We start from the raw sequence: 21,416 nt of genomic DNA, 5'->3' as shown, positions 1-21,416 counted from the left end.
CTAGGGTCATTTCTTTTTTGTAGAACACTCCCAGTTTTCTTAAAACAGTCATAAAAATGTGACTGCATTGACAAGAACAGAGTTACACTTTGTCTTTCACAAAATAAGAGATATTGCTGCTCTGTCTTCTGGCATTTACTGCTGCTCTGATGAAATCTGATGTTAGCCCAGACTAACACGTTTTCTAGCCATATGAGAATAATTCTTACCTTCTTGCTCAAGTACATTTATTTTTTTATTTCTTATTTTTAATTGACACAGCAAATGTACATAATTATTTGTTACCATGTGATGTTTTAAGACACACATTGTGCAATGTGAAAATCATGGTTATTATATTAATCTCCTCTAATATTTACCATTTTGTTATGAGGAAAACATTCCAAATCCTTTCTTCTGGCTATTTTAAAATACATAGTGCATATTACTATCTATAGTCACTCTTCCCTGCAACTGAACAGCAGAACTTATTTCTTCCAACTACAACAAAGTACATTTTGACCATCCTCTCCATACCCCTTTGTTTCCTCCTTCTCTCCAAGCCTTGGGGTAACCACCATCTACTCTCTGCCTCTAGGACAACAACATTTTAGATTCCATACAGTAAGAACCTGCTGTATTGTCTTTGTGTAGTTCACCATTCTCAAAGTATTTTTCCTTAACAAAAATGTATTACAATCAGTCATCATTCTTTATCAAATTTTTCTGGCATTCCAGTTTACTTTTTATGTATATTTTGTAATTTCTTGCCAAATACGTTAAGAGATTAGATCATTCCATTGTCTTTGCTATACCATCCTGCAGTGCATTTCCAAATAAATGTCTTCTTTGAGTTATTGGATTTGCTATGTAGGGACACTAATCACCCTCAAGTTACATATCTTTTTCTTCCTTATATGTCATCTTCATGCGAATTCCCCCAGTATATTTTCCTTAGAGTGAATGCCAAGTTTAGCTTACCATCAGCCATTGCATTTTCAGCACATTTTCCATCCCATTACATGTCTTATTTTAATTATTCTGTAAAGGTACTATTTGGGTTTCACTTTGCTTCTTTAATTCTGCTATCTCCATGATGCTCTGACTATGTTAGTCAGCTTTGCCTCACTGAGACCAAATTAGACAAGAATAACTTAGAGGAGGAAAAGTTTACCTGGGCTCGTGGTTTCAGAAGTTCAGTCCGTGGCCATGAATTCCATTGCTTTGGTCCTGAGATGAAGAACGTCAAGATGGAAAAGCTCAGCAGAGGGAAGCTTCTCAGCTCATGGCAGCCAGAATTCATAGTGAAAGAGCAAGGAGCCAGGGGCAACATATATTTCTCAAGTATACTCCCACACCAGTGATTTAATTCCTCTAGTTATGCTGTACCTGTCTACAGTCACTATCCAATAGTCCTTTCGAATTATTAATCCATCAGGTGGATTAATCCACCGATGAGGGTACAGCTCACATTATGTCTTCATTTTTACCTCTGACCATTTCTACATTAACATCTGAGCTTTACAGACGGCATTAAAAATCCAAACCATAACACTGTTAGTTTTTATTAACTAGTGCTTAATTTGATATTTATTTATTTCAAATAATATTCTTTCTTCCAGTTTATAATTTTTATATTCTAAAAATTTCAGTGTCATATAGATGAGATTATATCTCATTTTTTGTTTGTTGTGACCTTATGTGTTTTGACTTTTCCAATCCTTCAGTATACTTTGACTTTGGGAGCACATGTGGTCCATCATATGACCTCTTGGATTTCTTTTTCTGCAAGTTGGTATTTGTTAATGGGAATTGTCAGCCTTTCTGTAATGCATCCTTACCACCATTTGCTTCTGCACAATAAGTACTGTAACTTCTGCTGCTCTTATTTAGCAGCTATTGGTAAATTTTTGGACTTTTTAAAAAAACTAACTTTGTTCTCTAACTGATTTTCAAGATTGTTTTTTATTCTACTTAGTTCACCATATTTTTTTCTTGTTGCAGGACTATATGTCCCTCTGCATCATTTCTTCTTAGAGACAACTTCAAATGTGCCCAAGACAATAAAGTAATTTTTTACCTTCTTATTAGCAACATATGTTGCAATATTATAAAATAGTTAAGTGCATTTTGAAAGGATAAATGAATTATAAAATATATTTTGCTATTTCTTGCTAAAACCTTTTCAAGGTTGGCTGTAAAACATAATTACATAATTAAATTAATATATATTGGAGCATCATTTCCTATATTTTTTATAAAGGTAAACTATCTCTGGTTAATATCCTCCCTTGTTCTTATGGGCATTTAGAAATATATAATTCTTATAGTTGTATTTTCTTTGCTGTTACAGATAAAAGTAATTGCTGTGCTTCTCTTTTAGATTTTCTGCCTGAACCTTTTAAAAATTAATGTTGGTCACCACAGACACTGGAATAAATTCCTGCAGGTACTATAATAGAAATGGCTCAACTTCCCAATCCAAAGTGTTATTGTAAAGTGACCATTTTTATTCTGCAAATGTGGAAAATTAATGTAAATGTAGACTCATGTATCATGACTCATTTTTTTCACTCCTGAGATAGTCATCATTCATATACCAAATAGAAGATAATATTCAAGGCATATAATATAAATAGATAATAAAGGCATAAATATAAATACAGCTCAATACATATGTCTGTATAGGTGTAAGTGTATAAAATGTGTTTTCTGCCTAGAATCCCACCCACTTTTAAAATTGTGTCTAAAACACACTTCAATTCAGAGAACAATGTTCCACATTCTAAAATCTTTTTGACACACATCATTTGAAAAAGCAGAAAACAAAGGAAGTAACTTTAATGCTGGTTCAAAATATTGATGGAAAAAAATTACTATGAAATGGGGGTTATGCAGTTGAAATGACAGAAAATAACCTAAAATATAGGATACCCAACAATTCAAATTGTCTCTTACTAAAACACAACTTTTTGGAATTGTTTCTATTGACGCACATAAAGACACATATACATTTAAATAAGGATCAATACTTTCCATCATTCAACAAACAACATTTAACATTATCATTATGCTTTTAGCACTTTTTAAAAATTCTCCTAATAAGTGAAGGTGCAAATATGTCGATATATTTTAGAAGTGGATCCTATTGAATTTTCTTCTGGAGGGGTCTATAACTTCTGATTACTACTGCAAAACAAGATCATATAGGACATTTTATCTTTAAAATTGTAACTGTTGTGAAGGTTTAAAATATGGAAAGAGACACTTTATTTTTTCCAAGTGCAGTGTCTTTCAATTTCATATAAATTTTCGTGAACATATTCCTTGCTTCTTACCTTAAAGCAACCTCTCCAAATAGAAAATGACTTTTGAAAAATGGCTTTTTGATGTTTTCTTTCCCAAGTTACTTCAATATAGAGATTGAGAATTACACATTGAACACTTACTTTGTAGGCTACTTTTATTAATTTACTATATATTACATATGTTTCTGAGTTGTAATTTAAACAAAAAGAATTCATAAACAAATTAAAATTAAAATTTGATCAAATAATATGTTGAATCTTTTTATATTTCATAAAAATAGTTTTCAAAAACCTGTTATCACTCAGAACTTAAAACATAAATGCCAAATGTTCAAGGACCCAAATGCTTACTAATTAAAGGTAAGCCAAGTACAATATAGATATAATTTAAAAGATTTTGATGAGCATGATATGGAAATTACAGTGTTAAGGAAGATTGACAGATGAAAACGTCATATCCAATTAGGGATTGCTTCATGAAGGAGCTGAGCGCTGATTATTGATAAATTTTGATGGCAGAAAAAGGGAGAGGGACTCTAAGGGGTCTATAAGCTGATCCCCTGAGGAACTATAGGATTTTTGAAGGTAATTCTACAATATTCTGAACATCAAGAGGAGGTTAATACTAATTCTTCAGAAAAATGGACCCTCTCAAGATAATTTGCCTTACATTGCTAAAGTCAAATATTGTCGGAGCTTTGACTGCAAATCAAGTTCTTTGAATATTAGAATTAAGAATTTAATTTTGAAGTTCCTCTATCATTTACATTTCTGTTGTTACTCATTTATTCACTCATCCATTCATGCACTTGTGAGACACCTACTGGCTGCTTTCAATAATGCCAGGCACTTTTCTAGCTTCTGGGGGCACAGTTGTGAATAAGTATTTTCCCTTATACATTTTATATTCTTTTACTTTAGAATTAAGGAAGTCAATTCTATGAAGTTAAAGCAAATGTCTGCTATTAATAAATGAAACAAATAAGGTAGGGTCCTAGGGATGGAGAGGAGACAATGGGAAGTTTTAAATACAAATGTCAGAGAAGTGCTTCATAAAAGATTGATATTTAAGCTAAGGCTTGAAGGAGATAAAGGAGCTACCCAAGTATATATCATCTTGGGAAAGAACATTCTCTTTTTGCAGAAGAAGGAACTTCAAAATCTTTAAGAAGAAGATGTACCTGCTGTGTGAAAGAACCAACAAGGGTGAGTCAATGTGACTTGGTTAAAGGAGGCAGGATAAAAAATTAGCAGGGGAACAGATCAGAGAGATATTAAGGATCAAAATTTGTAGCATCTTGTGAGCAGTTGTAATGGTGTTGATTTTGACACTGAATGAGATAAGAGCTCTTGGAAGGTTTAATGCAGATGGTGACATATTCTGATTTTTGTTTCTTAAAGCTCATGCTGGCTGCTGTGTTAAAAACAGTCTGTTGTGGATCATGTGGGGTAGAAGTTGGTAAATGTGTTCAGAGATTATTGCAATTACTCAATCAAGAGATAATAAGGGTCTGAACTAGCAATTGAGACAAAAAGAATTGGAAAATAATGCATCTTTGCATAAGTAAAACAACAGGTATGAAAGTATGATCTTGGAGCAATTGCTTTATTTGACAACCTATCTAATCATGTAAAAATGCAAAAAAATTAAGAGATAACAAAAAAAGATACCTCAAGTTTAACTTGATGTCATGGAAAGAATGGTTTGTGTTAAAAAATAGGTCAAAGATAAGAAGACAAGCTGAAAGAATAATTACTAAGTTAATTATGCACACAAAATATGTGACAGAAAATTCAGTTAATGAGTAATTCAACATTTATTCAACAAATATTCATTAGGTGTTTTCTGTGTGGAAGGCTCAAATCTAGAGATAGAAGAGGATACAGCATTAAGACTTCTGTCTTCAAGTTCAGGAATCTAGGCCAATAAGATCATGGAGGAATATTTTACCATGCATTAATGTACACAGTTATATATCTCAAGTAGAAATATGTTGTTCCAATGCTTATTGAAAGCCTTTGTACCTTCACATTCAAGTGCATGTATTCACGAGTCTAATAGTCAATTAGTCAATTTTCAAATACATGAACGAAAGAGGAAACACTCTTAATTTGGACAAAGATTTTGTTGAAATGTACCATTTGTTTTTTCTCGCCAAAAAATAAGTTTCAAAAATATTATTTATTTATTTTTGATTTTTTAGGCAAATAATTCTATTTTCTTCATATTTTTCCTCATCAGAACCAAAAGAGTATAAATGCATATGGGTAGTTTTTCTTTTTTCTTTTTAGTTCTTTAGTTCACAGTAGTCATCTGGGTATTTTGAGAGAGTATGGCTTTATTTTTACTTAATTTACTTTATAATTTCTGACATGAAAATCCATCCTTTGTTTCTCTGTCAACTCACTCAAATAGACTTCAAATAATTTTTTTCACCTTTGAATGGATTTTTATAATATCAGTCATATTTATTAGAAATGTATTTTTACATTGTTGCTACTTTAGCAATTAGAACATGAAGAATTCAAGCTTTTGTCCTCATTGAGGTGTGAGCATACCTGTACCTTTTCTATCTGCTTCCCATCTTTTAGATAGATTCCTATAATAATTACATTACTATGTGCTCTAAAATCAAATTACTTTACAATTTATAAAGACTGTAATTTGCTCAGTTTTTCTTCACTGTGATAAAATACCTGAGATTAACAACTTTTAAGGAGAAAAACAATATTTTGGCTTACAATTTTGGAAGTTTCATTCCATGGTCAGTCGGCCCTGTTTTGGAGACTGGTAAGGTGGAACATCATGGTGGTGCAGTGGGCCGGGGTGGGGAGCTATGGAAAAGTGCTCAAATGTGGCATCTGTAAAGCAAAGTGAGAAAGGTGGGACTGAGGTCTCAATATCCCACTCCAGGATACAGTGCCCATGACCTAACTTCCTTTCTCTAGGCCCTACCTCCTATGGTACAACCACCCAATAGTGCCACAGACAGACAACCAGACCTTTAGCATATGAGCCTTTGTGGGACGTTCAAGATCAAAACCAAAACACTCATATAATTTTCTTTCATTTTGTGACCCTGTTACTCATAGGGGTGAGAGAGGGAAAGGGCCTTTTGATAGGTTACCACTTGGTCACACAGCTATGTCACCACCAGTGCCCTCAAATCTCACCCCACACTTTTCCATACTTAACCTAACACAGTATTTTTAAGACAACTTTTAAGCAGATTATTGGCATAGACATATGTAAAAACTGGTTGAGGCATACATAAATCTTATCGTCTAATTTATGTAAATACATATGCAGATATTAATTTATTCTAAAATATGTATTGAATTTCTACTAAGCAATATAATTTGCAGATTCAATAGGCATATACACAGTGGGACACAGGTAAACTTAACAATCAACTTTCTAGATGAAAAGATGCCCTGTTTTAAAGTATTTGCATCTTTCTCTAGTATAAATATTTTCGATATAATTGATTTCAAGCTATTAACTTGACATTCACTGAATGCTAAATTTAATAGAGATGCTCAGAGTCAGCTCTGGACAGCTGGCTCATGATGTGGTTACGTCTTACCCTCAGAAAGATAATGCATTAGGAGAGATAGTACAAACCAGGACCCTGGTCAAAATCCTCCAGAGCCATATATAATGTATAATAAGAGAAGTGTAGAAAGCAATTTAAGCATTTCAAAAGAAAATGCTTGAATTTTTGTCTGACTAGCTAACTTTGAAACAGTAAAGACTATTTTACCATTCTTTGCTTAAATTACATTTCCCTCTCATAATTTCTAGCATGTTGCTGACTTGCCACACTTAAGGGTTTTTCTTTTCACTTGGACAATCTTTTCACTTTTAAAATTGCTTTTCCCCATGAAGTAGCTTTTCTTATTTTTATTTCCATTTAACCATAGAGAGTTATAAATTGGCACTTTACTGTTTGTCAATAAGAGCTCTATAAAGCAGTCTACTACCAGGAAAGATATGGGATGGAAGCCTGAGATTGATTTTAGTTAGTATTTAGTTAGAATGATCACAGAGAACATTTTTTGACAAAAAGCCCATTTCAAAACCTTGAAGAAGAAGAAAAAAAGCAAATACTTCAAGTCTTTTCTACCTAAAAGTAGCTGCCAATTTTCAAAGAGCATCAGCAATGTAGCTCTATAGTTTTCCTATTTTCTGTGGCAGAAGGGGAGCCATAATATTTATCCTGTCTAACATGACCCAGTTTGATCCATCTGCTTCCCTGCCTAAATCTCTTTCAGAAATTCTCTCTAGAATTTACTGCTACCTTGGATTCACATTGAATTATACATAAGAATATTTTCCCTCTACATGTCTTCTCAGTTTCATGAGATTAAAAAGGGTGGGGGAGAAATAAAGAAAAAGAAAATTTTCAACAGTGTATATAAAGTTTAATATTTGACCAATTTTATTTTATATTTTCTATACAGTTTTACTGGATATACTTGTTATAGGGGATTATTTGATCTCTTTTTCATAGCTTTTTTTATTGCTGCCAGTTTAAACAAAACTTATGCAACTCAACCTCACAAAAAAATAAAAACATGTGTTTTTTTTCCACGTTTTGATCTGTTCTAACTTGGAAAACATGCAATATATTTTTAAATTTGGAGTCCGCCACTATACATTATCAGAGATGAATGCCCGTGCATGACCAAGTTTTCATATCCTATTTGGTATGCTGATAATTCAGGTTGTCTGCTTTATCATCACTTTAACTTGTCTCGGCCACCGAAGATCAATGGGAACTTAAAATTAACTGCAGGTAGCTATTCAAAAGGAATGTTGCTGCAGATGTAAAAAATGTGCATGTGGTTATGAAAAGGAAAAGTCAATTTCAATGAATTATATCACACATACGTCTCTTAAAATTGCTTTATCAATATATGATATGTGGCAATAACAAGGAAAATAAACAAGGAGCATTCTCCCACTCTCCGCTTTTTGTCACTTTATATTAGTTTTAATGAAAATACTTTGATTCAGTGCATCCTGCAGAGAATAGGGAAAAATATTTCCCTGCAGGTTTTGTTGTTCAGTGGTTATTAAAGAGACACTGGATAGACACATTTTTTTTCCCTAAGACATTGATTTCACTATTATTATACTTTGGTAAATGGGATTTATAGAACAATGTTTTCATCTGTGAAGTTCCAGGAAGCAGGAAGCTTGATGAAAGATTTAAGCATTTATTGAGAAAGACCAAAGGGATATTTTATAGCTTGTTATCAATAAAATAAAATATTTTTTATTTCTGAGATGCCAACAAACATGAAAAATGTTGTTCAGTACAATATTTGAAACTTTAAAGAAATACTTGATGATATGATCCAGAAAAATTACTTTAACCTGAGATAAAAAAATTACAAAACCAAAGAACTCTTTTAAACTCTATATGTATTAAAAATCAGAGCAAAAATAAGTATACAAAATAGATACATAGAGAAAGAGAAAATAAGTACAATTTTAGAGTTGAGTGAAAGAGAAATGCATTAGATTTGAATATAGGAAAGAACCCCAAAGGTCATATGTGCCACTTACTCTGTAAATACCCATAAACATACTTTTTAAAGTCTACAATACAAATCCTGATAGCTTTCAATATTTATCAATAGCAATAATGTTTAATTTTTTTAAAAAATACAGCATGGTTAGCAAATTAAGAACATGAAATGTGTGTTATCTTTTAAATATCAGGTAAAGCCTTACTAGTGATCAAGAGAAAATAAAGAAATTAATTATTACAACAAACTAGTAAGATGTTCAGAAATGTTAGGTGTATAGGAACGTTAACTGATTTCAAAGTTCAAATATATCAAAATGTTTTAGAGAGAAATATAAATAGCAAAATCTTCTCAAATCCTTTGTGACATTATATGAGTTAATGGAACTAAAAAAAATAAATGAGATTGGGAAGCTCTTGTTCCATTCTTCATGCTAAGAAAATTTTAGACCACCTTGTTCCTTCTTGTTCTTTTGCAAGAAATTGGAGTACTTTATAGATTACACAGATAATCAAATTCAAGTACACTATTTGTTACTGGGATGTATTTTTGTCCTTAAAATAGTTGTGTGGTTGTGTGTGTGTGTGTGTGTGTGTGAGTGTGTGTTTATGTGTGTGTATGTATACACTGTATACAGTCTCTCTCAACACATTGGCTGGACTGTACTTATCACAGCTTTGGATATTTGCCTGATCAGTCAGCCCAAATAATATCAAGTTTCTAAGAATAGGATTTGAGATCATGTGCGATTGCCACTTAGACAAGAGGCCAACTTGTGTTCGCCAGCCAATATTCTCCAGAAGTTTGGTAAAAGAATATTTAGCAAGTAGCCAGATAGCAACAAAGCAACACCTCATTCTTTGTTATACGATCTCAATAAATTTACAGAGGTGGAAACATTGGCATAGGAATTATTAGGCATTTCAGATCGCATAGGCAATACCCTCAAAATGCAGCAAATTTCTTTCTTTGTCTTCAGAGACTAACTTCTACGTGTGTCAGGAAAGATAGCGTGCTCATTAGGACATACATGGCTCAAGATTCAGTTAGAGCACAGGAACATCAAGGACTAGGTATCTCCAAGAGTAAGGAGGCGTTTCCTTCACCTTGTCATCTCTTAACATTTTACGTTGAAGGTAGACACTGATTGGACTGCTGAAAGCTGACAGCTCTTGAAGAATATAAGGACAAGTGAGAACCATGAGTGGTAGAATAATGACCTACCTGCTGGAATTCTGTCCGTTACTTGTTAGTCTTTCCTCTTGAAACCCTTGAATGGAGCTAAAATTGGGGGTCTAGAAATCATTTGTGGATAAACTCACATGTAAAACAAAATGTGTAGGCGCAATACCTATCATGCAGTCTTTATAGGAAATGGCAAAAGTGATAGAATCCCATGTGGTGCAGTCACATATGGTAGATGATTACTGCTTTGATACTACCTCCTGTGAAAACATATGCAGCCGATTGACACAACAGAGGGTACCCAAGGAGTGGCCAAGAGCAAAAGTACAAGGATTCGTATGTAAACAGCGTTACACACGAGAAGCTCCAGGGACGGGATTTTGGATCCCAGGGTCACACTCAGTAAGATTTCTGACTTACTTTCTGCCAGAGGTCAAGAGAGATGCAAATGCCACACCAGTAAGCCGAGTTTGGGCAGGCAAGTCCAGAGACCGAATTAAAAGATAATTGACAGAACTTTAAAGAGAAAATGGTCTTTAACTCTCAACAAATTAGGCAAAGTAAAATGAACATTTTATAAACTCTCATATTCTCAGCCTATTATTAAATGTATAACCACTTTTTTTCTATGAGAATAGAATATATAAATAACTCATAGATACTCCATAGACATAGAAAAAGAAATACTCGTGGAAAATATAATTTAATGGTAATCAAAATTAAAAACTATTTCCCCTCTATATTCAACTTTTACAGAGTTATTTTTTTTAAATTGTGCTAACAGTTTTAATTTTTCCTTAAAAACCCAATCAAGCAATATGTCCACTAATATCTTTAGTTGTGGAAAATATTGACATACCTGGTAAAATATAAAGACAGCAAAAGTTATTTTATCATTTTGAGATGCAATTCAGTCGCATGCATTTCAAACCTGACAACTATTTCATTTTCTGTTCCTTACATGTCAACTTTATCTGCATTAATATGATCATTATGGTAAATAAAATCAGAAAAAGCAATGGAGGCACCATAAAATTATCTCATCAGCTTTATGGATTTTTTTTAATACAATATAATCTCTATCAGCACAACTCAATAGTACAAAACCTAAATATATAAATACTATAAAACTGGAGCTTTTTAAATGAAGAAGCCCAACACTTATACATTTAACCTTTCCCTCTCCATGAAATCATGGGGGAGGGGGACTACTGTCACATTCAGGAGATAGGAAATAATAGGTTCTGGTACCCTGGCTACTGTTCACAAATAAGTTGCTTCCAAGACTCTTCCTCAACTACTTGCTCTTAAGGATGAAGATGTCATCAAATGAGCAAATCAGATGATTTGACAACAGCATATTGTAAAACTGCTGAAATATATCTTTTATTGCTGCATTTAAGATGTTGTGAACAACAATAAGATGTTTTCCTTCTGGGGTGACTTTGATGTTTCCTTAGAATGTAGCATACACAGGAAGTATTAGCTGTGTCAGGATAGTTGTCTATATCTAGTAGCAATTCTATAAGACACACAGGGTATCACTGTCATATAAATTAATCATTAGTGTGTTTGTCTCAGTTTTACCCTGAGAGTTTTATAAATATATGAATACATGTGACTATTCAGGGACAGATGGTTTTAGAGTGAAATGTATTCCATCTAATACAATATAAGGAATATAAGGAAACTTTCTTTGTTTTCTTAGTTTTTCATCAGATAAATTATAGGCAATCTGTGAAGATTTGGGGAGTCATATTGTTCTTATAATAAGATTTTAAAAAGACAGGCAGTGCTTTTATTGATATCACCATGAATTCTTATTTCTGTAGATGAGAAACAGCTTCATTTGGGGAAAAAAAAATTCTCCTGCCTTGTTGACATGTGTAAAATACATATTTACTGGAAAAGACAAAAGGAACACTCACAGCACAAATTGAAACAATATGTACTCTGGTCTTTGTGATTGAATAGAATGCAGTGGAAACATTTATCTTTGCCTAAGTGAGTCCTCTGAAAACATATCTGAGAGAGATGTGTAATGATTATTAAGACAGGTGATGTGACAATGTGTCCCCTATTAATGAAAATCGAATGTTCTTGGCTCTCCTTCTCTGTCTTCCCAACCTCATTTGTCCAAGGTGCAGGCTGAAATTCTTAAAATCTTAAGGGGAGTTTTTGCAGAGTGGTTGGAAATGACTACCTTGAGATGCTTTGATTTCTCAGTGCCATGTCAATTGGGTACTACACTTTTCACTTTCCTCACTCTTGTGCTTTCTGTGACATTGAAGATGTCTGACAGACATTTCTCCCTAGCCTTACAATAATGTTCTCTCACATTTTATGAAATTGACTATCATGGAACCCATTTGTTCTATTTTGGGCCTCATTGCTATTCACAAATCCTGTTGGGAATATAGTGTAACAGTAACTGTTCTGTCTCCCTGAATCTTAGTAATATCCCACATATTCATGTGAGTACAGTGAAATGTGGGATGGTAATAAACTTGACCTTATTTTCTAACAAATGCGGATTGACATCAGTTTGGAAGGGTGTTAACTCCATACCCTTAAATCAGTGAGGTAAATATTTGTATAACTCCCATCAGGCCAAACAGAGGTTGGTAGAATTGAACAGATGAGCATATCTTTTGGTGAATGTAATATCTGATTTTGCTGACCCAGTTGAAAGAACTTGCTTACTTCGCACTATGAACAACATGTTAGATATTTCTTCTTTATTTTTATGTCAGAGGTGGTTGACATATTTTTACTAGCTAGCAAGTTTTCTTGGACATCATTAATTTCAAATTTTCCATGCTCAAAAGATATCCATGATGAATTTTACATACAAAGTAGTCTACGAAAGCTTTTATGAAATCACCCTAACTTCAGTGCTGACACAGTTGTGCCATCTACTATCCGTACTCTCATTGTGCTTTTTGGTTACACATTGAAATTAGATATGAGAAAAATGGGGAGATTGAAGAAGTATAGGTTCACTAACTCTGTATTTTATCATGTGTCTTGGTCTTCAGAAGGCAAGCTTATTAAAACAATTATATTGGTCCCACTATCACGAGAAAAGTACAGTTGAACTAACTTCTCTTCATTTTGCTTGGAGATAGAGTAACACCATTTCAGACATACAAGGAAAGCAGAGTGATTGATCAATGTCTTCAAATACACAAATGGAGTCATTTTGCTTTGTCCTTCATGTCAGTAAATTTTTTCACTATGTAACAAACTGTTCTAAAACTTAGATTTGATATGATAGCAATTTATTTGCTTTCAGGTCTGTGGATCAGCTATTGAGCTCAACTCAAATGAGATGAATTAACTGTGCTCCAAGCAGCATTAGCTTGGTTTGCTCTCACATTTGTGATCAGCTAGCTACAGCAAATGGAAATATGTTTTTTTTTAATTATTATTATTGCTGATGTGTCTTGTGATACACAGTATTGCCTGTGATAACAGAGTTAAGCGGGCTTCCCCACTCATCAGCAAGCCCACTCGTCCTGGCTTGATCATGAGGTATTTCCAGTGCTCGCAGAGCAGCAGGAGAGGGCCATTCTCAATGTGTAAGCATTATTCAATCCTCTACTTGTATCATGTTTGGTAAAGTCTCATGGGCCAAAGCAAGTGACACGATCAAAACCAGATCCATGAAGTAGTGGACATGCAGACTTACAGACTAACATCTTTTATTTGGAGTAGAGAGACCAGGGATTTAACCCAAGGGCACTTAACCACTGAGCCACATTCCCAGCCCTTTCTAAGACAGGGTATTGCTAAGTTGATTAGTGCATTGCTAAGTTGCTGAGGCTGGCTTTGAACTCATGATCCCCCTTCTTAATGTGAGCAGCTCAAAGTCACACTGCAAAAAGTATTCATGTTGAGATGTGAATAATGAGTGGCCAGTTTTGCAACCCACCACCACTCACACTGTGTGTTATTAACTATAGTGATTGATCCAACTGCATAGGTTCGGATCTGGGTGCCATTACATACTCTCTGTTTGTGGACCTTGGAAAATGTTCCTAAACATCTGTGGTGAAATTCCCTGATTTATTAAAATATATACTTTTATAGTGTCTATCCACAAGAAGGCTTTAAGGATTAAGTGAGTTTACTTATAATTTCTTGAAGCGGGCTTGGCACATAGTGAAAATTTAGTAAATTTTGTTATTATTATCTTAACAATAAAAATAACTAATATGCTACCTGTAGAGATTGGGATGCATGTTGTTATTTCCTTTTGTACACACACATAATTTCCTCTTATACAAATCTTTTGCTTTGACCCACCAGGTTTTAATTTTTTCGTCTTTTATCTGTATTATGATCTTCATTGACTATTAAACATGGAGTTTAAAAAATCCTATATTGAAGGCCCCGTTGACCTCTGTTTGTTCTTCCAGCATATCAAACTTATTTCTAATTTCAGAATCTTCTCATTGCTCTTCTCTGTCTGGTAGGCCTTTGTCCTGTTCTTCCCAGGGCTGGTGTTATCTCATTGTTCAGACCCATTTCAAATATCACTTCCTCACAGAGGACCTCCTGGATCATCATGCTTAACAGAGTCTCCTCATGAGTTTCCTTTCCTCACTGTGGCATGATCAGTTCTAAAATGTTTATTATCACCTCCCCCCCATTTGAATTTAAGTTTTATTAGGGCACAATTTATTAGCGTAGGTATCTCCCACAAGTGGAAAAGTGGCCTCCATGCATTAGGTTTTCTGTACAGAACTGACAGCCTTATTAAAAACAAACTCTATTTCTACATATCCTCCAATTCCTGATACCCTGTACCATATCCTAACTTACTTTTTAGTAAAGGTCTGCTTAATAAGGTAGGCAAAGTTTATCTAGCTTATGTGTCTACTGGCATATTGTGGAGGTCACTAGTTACATTAGGGTTCTCTTTTATTTCAAAAACAGGGAGCTAAAATATCAAACTCAAAATGATGTTTAAAGACCCGAGGAAACTTCGATCAGACAGAACAAAAATAATGGATATGCTTGAAAGCAGTAATTCAGTTAGGTCTCTATTATCTGTACTAATGAAGAGAAGCAATGAAGCAGATGATCCATAACAACAGATAATGAAAAACTATTTGCATTTAGCTCTGAGATGCATTATCTAGAGTCCCTAACTTGTAAACAGGTTATATTCCAAAGGTCATTTTGTAAATAGGTTATTTTGTACTCAGAATAAATTTCCTAGAAATTTTTAATGCTAACAATATTTAGGAAAAAAAAAAGAATACCTAAAACAACCATTATACCATTTTAGTAGAAAAATTGCTTTCTAGTTTCTAAATAGATGAATCTGGAAGCTATTCTCACTGGCCAAAGGCCTACTTTTTCTCACCCAATACAAAAGAAGCAAAACCCACCAATTTCAGCTCCACAGGAAAGTCTCTGGGAGCTATACTCCAAAAATGAGTGTGGTGGGCGGTGAGAACAGACTTTGGAATAGTGTTAAGGTTTGAATCTGGTCTGTAGCCCAAAAGCCCATGTGCTAGGAAACACAGCTATGTTCAGGGGTAAAAAAGACTGTAAATGGAGCTCTGACAACATCAGTGGATTAAACTATTTGATGAATTAACAGTTTGAATGTACTATTAGGAACTGGTGAAAACTATAGGCAGGTAAGGCATGGTAGAGGACATAGGTCAGTGGGGGGTGTGACCTTGGGGACTATATCTGATCCCTAGCCCCTTCCTGTCTCTATCTTTGTACTTTCCAGCTCCCAAAAGCTGAAAAGCATTCCTCTGCCACACCCTTCTGCCATGATATTTCTACTTTGGAACCTGCCAGTCATGGACTGAGACCTCTGAAGCCCTGAGGTTATTTTTGGAATAAACATTTCCTCTTCTCAGATATTTTGGGCACAGAGATAAACCTGAGTAACACAGATAGTATAGTAGGGCTCTGAAAAAAAACATTCATGGGAGGTCAAAAGCCCTTGTCAGAGATTCTCTGGAAGCTCTGCCGAGACTCCTTTGGAAGGCAGCCTTTTGGAAGTATGTCAGGCACCCGACAATGGGAGGTGAGACCTTTGGCTTCCAGCGGGATATTGCTCTATGTTTCAAATTTCAGGCTAATTTTAGAACCTGTAACCCTGAGTACATGTGAAAACAAAGAGTTAGAATTCTGTGAAGAGAGAACATGTACATATGGAGACTTAAACAGGAATGGTGCCATTAAAAACAGAAAAGTGTACAATAATCCAAATTCTCATTAGAGAAGAGTGAATGTCTACACTGTGGAATATAGACACCCCTCAAATATTGTTGAACAAATTTTAAACAATAGTAATAGACACCAACATTTTGGAAGTATAATATGAAATAATAGAACATATTCAAAATCACATACTATAAAATTCTATATAAAGTTAAGTGCAATGAAAATATCTAAAAGTTTAGTACATAAACATGCAATAAGTTATATAAAAGATATGTAGATTAAACAAATTGTTTAAAAAATTAAGGAAATAATAGATCTAAAAATCCCAGTGTTAATTACTGTGGTTGGTAGAATGGGACAGGAGGACCACATTGTTAAGCGTGAGTTATTGCCAAATACCAAATTTAGTCCTGTATAGGTCTGATTAAGAAAGAGAATTAGAATTGGAAAAGATTAGAATTGAAAAAGGTTAGAATTGGATAAAGGTTAGAGTTGGAAAAGATTAAAATTCCTGAATAGTACTTACCCTTTTCCAGACAATATTTTATTTCTTGCTCAATTCTCTGGTTCTTCTCCATAAAGTAAACTTCTAAATGCTATTTTTCTTTTTTATGATATGCCAATGATGCTCTAAGCACAAGTAGTGCATTTTAAATTGAGTGGTGAGGAAAAGAGTCATTGGTTAGTCATTGATTAGCAAAGCTCAAATAAGATTAGAGAATTTGGCATGAGGGTATCTGAGAACAGAGCATTGTGGAAAGTGGGAACAGCCACATCAAAAAATTCAAGGTGGAACTTTCCTAATTTTTTTTTAAGAAAAGGTAAGAAAGCCAGTATAACTTCACTGAGGTATGCAAAGAAGTGAGTAGTAAGTAGGGGGTTAGGTCAAAGAGGGAGCAAAGAAGCCAGAACATCTGAGAGTTTGGAGTACATTATAAATCCTTTATTCTTTCTCTCTGTGTCTGTGTGTATGTACATGTGTGAAAGAGAGAGACAGAGACCAAGACAAAGACAGAAACAGACAGACATTGGATGTATTAAGTAGATGAATGAATGTTATGATCTGACTTAGGTAATAAAAGGCTTACTCTCGATGTTGGGTTGAGAAGAGACTGTGGTGGTGGGGGTGAGAAAAGCAAGAGGAAAAGTAGAATCCATCAGGAAGCTTCATAATAATCTGATTGAAAAATAATGGGGGATTGGAACAGGGTAGTAACCATGGGGATGTTGCAACATGGTCAAATTCTGCAGGATGTGAAAAAGATCAAGATAATGCTGGATTGTTTGGTCTCAGAAGATGGAAGAAATGAATTGCTGTCTGCTGAGATGAGGAAGACTATGAGAGAGAGAGAATTGGGGAGGAAGACAATCAGGAGTTCTTCTTGGGCAAACTATATTTAAGCATTTTATTAGATATTAGATTGACATTTTAAAGAAAGCAACATAATGCATAAGACTAGAATTCAAGAGACAAAGAGACCTAACATAAAGAAATAATTGAAAATCTTTAGCATTATAGGTATTTGTAGCCTTGGGCCTGGATGAGATCACTACATTATTATCCATTATTTAAATTTCTCATTGGAAATTGAAATTTTTGCTTCTATATCCATATTGCAGGTTGAAGAAATTTTTTCACAATGACTTTTAGTTTCATTAACTCTTGACTACTTTTCTCCATTATAAATGTCATTGAGTTTTGTTTTTCATTTATACTGTTTGTTTATTTGTGCCTATGAGTTATATTACTTTTCAAATTCAAGTCTCATTGCCTGCGGCCCTTTGAATGCTCTCAGTGATTCATCCTGGTAAAATTAAACTTTGTATTTAGAGTACAGTCCTGTTACCTGTTATTTTATTGTCTAATCCAAATTCTTTCCTCTCTGCAAGTGAATTGCTTCATCTCTATTTAGAGTTGTAATTTGAACTCTAGAAAGAAATAAATCCTTCAAAGCCATTAGGAAGTTGACACATAATCTTACCAATAAAGGGAAAGCATGCACAGTCAATTGGCTTCCTCTGCCTACTTACCTTATTGACACTGTTAGTATCAAAGAATTGCTATTTTATAGAGAGAGTCCTGTTATATCCTACACACAATCTCCAATGTATTAAATATTGTTTAGTTCGTTAATGGGCACCAAAAGAGACAGAGAGGGAGACTTTTTAAAAGTAAATAAGAGCTTGTTTTAACAAACTTAAAATTTCTGGTAAATATCTATTAAGATTTATGGTTGCATCAAATATATAACTACTGACTCAACAATATAATTTTTTTAAAGAGAGAGAGAGGCAGAAAGAGAGAGAGAGAGAGAGAGAGAGAGAGAGAGAGAGAGAGAGAGAGAGAGAGAGAGAGATGGTGTCAAAGAAACAGACACCAGGAGCTGGTGAGAGCTGGTAGGTGACAACCTCAGTCCACCTCCCAGCAAGCTCGTTTATTTTTGGAATGCATACAGCTGTTACAGGGTTCAGGTAGGGCATGCCCACCAATCACACATAAGCACCTTAACATCTATAAGCCAATTATCTTATACCTAATGTAACTGCACTCTGAGGGAACACTAAATGCTGCTGTTGTGATGGAACGCAATCTGGAAGGGTCTTTATCCCTAAAGGAGGGGGCTATGAATTGAGAGGTTACATGCCCTGAAGCATTTGACTCTCCGTTTCCTGACCTGGTAGTCCGGTAGCTTGGCAACGTTGACCACAAGTGCTGAGGATTGCCATCTGAGCGGCTCTGAGTGGCTCATAGCTGCTAGCTGTGAACCGGAAGTTATTCCAACAAGGTTACAATTTCAAATTAGCTATCTGTATTGCCTTGATCAAGCACATCACCTCTCAGTTCCCACCTCTCAAAATCTTTCATAGATTTAGCCAATATAGCTAGATATAGCTAGATATAGCCAGATATAGCAAGATATAGCCAGTTATAGCCAGTTATCGCTAGATATAGCTAGATATATAGCTAGTTATAGCCAGTTATACCTAGTAATAGCCAGTTATAGCTAGATATATAGCTAGATATAGCTAGTTATAGCCAGTTATAGCTAGAAATAGATAGATACATAGCTAGTTATAGCCAGTTATAGCTAGATATAGCTAGATATTAGCTAGTTATAGTTAGTTATAGCCAGTTATCGCTAGATATATAGCTAGTTAGAGCTAGTTATAGCCAGTTATAGCTAGATATATAGCTAGTTATAGTTAGTTATAGCCAGTTATCGCTAGATATAGCTAGATATATAGCTAGATATAGCTACTTATAGCCAGTTATAGCCAATTATAGCCAGTTAATCTAGATATAGCTGGATATATAGCCAGTTATAGCTAGATATAACTAGATATATAGCTAGTTTTTGCTAGTTTTAGCTAGTTATAGCTAGTTATAGCTAGATATAGCTAGGTATATAGCTAGTTATAGCTAGATATATAGCCAGTTATAGCTAGATATATAGCTAGTTATAGCCAGTTATAGCTAGATATATAGCTAATTATAGCTAGTTATAGCCAGTTATAGCCAGTTATAGCTAGATAATATAGCTAGTTATAGCTAGTTTAGCCAGTCACAGACAGCTATAGATAGATATAACTAGTTATAGCTAGATATACAGCTAGTTATGGCCAGTTACAGCTAGTGATAGCTAGTTATACCTAGTAAGAGCCAGTTATAGCTAGATATACAGCTAGATATAGCTAGTTATATCTAGATATAGCTAGATATATAGCTAGTTATAACTAGTTATAGCCAGTTATAGACAGTTATAGCTAGATATAGCTAGTTATAGCTAGTTATAGCCAGTTATAGCTAGACATAGCTAGATACAAGGATTTCAGTAGACTCACACACAGCTGCTTCAAATGTGATCCAAGTGTCAGTACCATCAGTTGTTTATTTTTCGAATAAACGCTTTGTTGACAAATAATGTTCACACCTAACAGTTCACTGCTTTCAAAAGTCTACAATTAGTGAAGAGTTGTGAACTATTGAAGGAACGCTATACCCATAAGTCACTCTCCTCTTCCCTTCTCTTTCAATACTTTCTCTCTCCTTGGATTTGCCTATTCTTAAAATTTCATATAAATGGATTCATACAACACACAGTCCTTTGAGACAGCTTTATTTCATTTATCATAATGTTTTCAAGGTTTGTCCATATGGCAGCATGAATTAGTACTTTATTCCTTTTTATTACAAAATAGTACTTCATTATGTGACTATACCACATTCATCATATGATCGAAGTTTGTTTTTTCTACTCTTTGGTTATTATGAGTAATTCTATATTCATTTACAAGTGTTTATGTAGATATTTAATTTTTTTAGGGCTATTCAGTATCTTTGGAAGCACTTTATCATAAAAGTTTTCCTCAATTTCTCAATTATAATTTCACCTGGTAACACTCTTTTTTTCCAAGCATTATTGGTGTGTGATTGACAATAACTGAGTATAGTTAAGCTATGCAAAAGAATTTTGATATACATGTACATTGTGAACTTAATACCATAATCAAGCTATCACATCCGTGACCTCTATTAGTTATGTGTACACATGTGTGTATGCATGTCAAGAGAGCATTTGCAATCTAGTCTCTTAGCAAATTTCAAACATATAATACATCGTTATTAACTAATATAGTGACCATACTGTATATTAGGTCCCTAGAACTTATCTATAATTGATAAGTTATAACTAATATCCTCCACCATCTCCCTAGCCTCTGGTTGCTCCCATTCTACTCATGTTCTTGTGAATTCAACTTGTTTTTAGAATTCACATGTGAGATTTTGAAGTGTTTTTCTTTCTCTGTCTGGTTATTTATCCAGATTGTCACCAATGACAGGACTTCTTTCTTACCTCCAGCTGGATAATATTTCATTGTGTGTATGTGTGCATTTGTGTGTATTACGTCTGCTTTATTCATTTGTCCTATTAGACCTATTAGGGTCATTCCTTACCTTAGATACTGGGATTAATACTGCAGTTAATACAGGAGTGCTGATGTGTCGTTAAGATGCCAATTTCATTTTCTCTGGATATGTACCAAGTGATGGAGTTTCTGGATCACACAGTAGTTCTGTTTTTTTTTTTTTTTTTAATTTTTTGAGGAATTTCCAAACTGTTTTCCATAATAACTTTAATACTTTACATTCTCACCAACATTAATGGGGGCTTAACAGCCCAATCCCAGAGGTACTGAATCAGAATCTAC

The 21,416-nt window shown here is 34.2% G+C and overlaps 1 long non-coding RNA gene across 1 annotated transcript in view; it reads right to left on the bottom strand.

Annotated features, from left to right (window-relative positions):
- Positions 1-1,148: 1,148 nt before the first annotated feature.
- Positions 1,149-21,416, bottom strand: part of LOC144367009 (uncharacterized) — a 64,508-nt gene continuing 44,240 nt past the window's right edge. The window contains exons 3-4 of the long non-coding RNA XR_013426222.1: positions 6,030-6,149; positions 1,149-1,209 (exon numbers count right to left, since the gene is read on the bottom strand). This is a non-coding gene — a long non-coding RNA (uncharacterized LOC144367009). The remainder of the gene's footprint in view (positions 1,210-6,029; positions 6,150-21,416) is intronic.

Source organism: Ictidomys tridecemlineatus, chromosome 10, assembly GCF_052094955.1.
Source record: "Ictidomys tridecemlineatus isolate mIctTri1 chromosome 10, mIctTri1.hap1, whole genome shotgun sequence".
Lineage (NCBI taxonomy): Eukaryota > Metazoa > Chordata > Mammalia > Rodentia > Sciuridae > Ictidomys > Ictidomys tridecemlineatus.
The sequence above is the reverse complement of the archived record's forward strand: the minus strand, read 5'-3'. Positions and strand labels throughout refer to the sequence as shown.